Here is a 2298-nt window from a genome sequence, read left to right as displayed (position 1 = left end):
TAACTTTATATTTCTATTTCAGTACCCTTTGTAAGTAAGCATTCATGTTAGTGTTGGATGTAGGGATGGCAAAACTTTTCAAAACGCGGGAATACCTACGGAGACTGCTCCGAATAGGAATCCGACTGCGGGGGATTTTTTCTGTGGGGATGGAGATGGGGATAAAATTCCTCCGAGTCAGGCACGGGAACTGAGCGGGGATCCCTGCTTCATCCCCACTAATCCCCGAAATTCATAAATTTATTGAATTATCCTTAATAGTTTATTTCTTATATATGTTTTTTAGTCATTTCACACACATATATATAGAAACCTAAAACTCCTAATCCTCATTTGCATAACCCTTCTTCAATTCAAAGATCCCTAACGTTGTCCATACTCCATTCAACCTCTCTGCAACCACTCTGTCGCCACTCTTCCTTCTCACCGCATCGTCACACCTCACTGTGCCATCACCTTCATCGCGTCGTGCTCTCTATTTGTGGCGTCCCTTTCCGTAATTCTGTCGTCATGTCCATTTTTTTCTTGTTGCCGCGTCTCCCACCTCGTCCACTGCTCTGTCCTCTGGCTCGCTGTTGCGTCATCTCACTGCATCATTTCAAAAAAAGTCACTATCTTATCGTTTAGACTTTTTGTATAAAATATTGCTATTTTTGTATAGGATAAATACTTGCAGTTCTATTCATATGAAAATTAATAATTAGTTAGAACTATTAAATAGATGAAAAATGGGATCTCCACAAAAAATGGGGCTATGTGAAAAATAGACATGGGGAGCAATATTCTCCCACGATGAGAAACAGAAATAAGAATGAAAAGCAAATCTGAAAACAGAAATAAAAAATAGTAAGGCATCTTTCGTCCATATCCTATCCCATTGACATCCCTAATTGGACGTGTTTAATTTTGATTTTGAAGTCAAAAAATGCCTACCCGGGGCACACCACTCTGATCCGCCCCTCGTTCGTGGAAGCATCTACATTTTGTCAATTATTCACATTTTGTTCATTACTTTTACGGCATTCACCTTCCCTACTTAGAACATGCGAGGACGACGTTCTCACCCTTACAGATCTTCTGTTTCCGCGACAGGTTTAGGAAGCCCTTGGCAAGGAGTCGCGACTAGGGGTGTACATGGCCTGGCCCGGACCGAAGACCCGGCCCGGCCCCAAACACTTTTGGGGCGAATTTAGTGTGATTTCATCGGGTCTAGGGTCGGGTAAGGGTCTTAAAAATAGACCCGGTCATCATTTCGGGTCGGGTCCGGACCATAGCTCGGGTCACCCGAACTCGACCCGGTGGCCCGGTCACCATACACAATTAATATTTTGTATTATTAGTGATAGATGATGGCTATTCTTATGTGGAATTTAAATATTGTAAACCTTAATATTTTGTGTTATTAGTCATTATAAGATTATAAGTTAATGTTTTATGTTTAAAATGCATAAGACTTTAGACTAATGCATAATAGTGTTATTTGTATTGATTTAAATATTTGGTGTTATTAGACAATATTAGTATTGATTATGGTTATGCTTTAATTTTAGAGAAGGGTTGGTTCTTGTTATATTTTTTTTAAGTGAATTTTACTATGTGAATTGTGAAATAATGGTTGGAGATTAGGTGATTTTTACAAGCTAAAGACCCGGTTTTCACCCAGCCCGAAGATGCATAGGTTTCATCAGGTCTAGGATCGGGTTAGGGTCTAAAAATTAGGTCCGGTCTATATTTCGGGCCGGATATGGGTTAAGCCAAACCCGGTGTGGCTCGGCCCATGTACACCCCTAGTCGCGACTAATCCACAGAGTTTTATATACATATATTCGTATTTTCTGGATTTTGGTTTAATCTTAGATTTTATTTTTCTCTCGTCATTCATTGTTTTGGAAAATTTCAGAGGGATAGGACTTGTATTTGAGGATCTTGGAATAAGTCTATGTAGATGTTGCTATGTGAATATATATATTTTTGTGATTAAGATATTTAAAGTGAAGACTTTTCGTTTTCCTGATTTCTGACCAATTTAAATTTAAAAATAAATAAATTTTTAACTATTCTATATTGACACTTAACATCCAATTCAACATGTTAATATGACACATTAATAATTTTTGTCAACAGATAATAGTGGTACCAACAAAAGAGCCGCATTGTGGTGCCATTTGAAAAAAGAAAAAAGTCAAATTGATTATTTACTCTATTACTATTTTTTTTTACCAAAAATATGAAACTCGAATCCGCAATCTTTTAATTAAGTATGGAGAGATTATACTATTTGAACTATTACTCTATTAC

The sequence above is a fragment of the Arachis ipaensis genome, chromosome B05 (assembly GCF_000816755.2).
Source record: "Arachis ipaensis cultivar K30076 chromosome B05, Araip1.1, whole genome shotgun sequence".
Taxonomy (NCBI): Eukaryota; Viridiplantae; Streptophyta; class Magnoliopsida; order Fabales; family Fabaceae; genus Arachis; species Arachis ipaensis.
The sequence above is the reverse complement of the archived record's forward strand: the minus strand, read 5'-3'. Positions refer to the sequence as shown.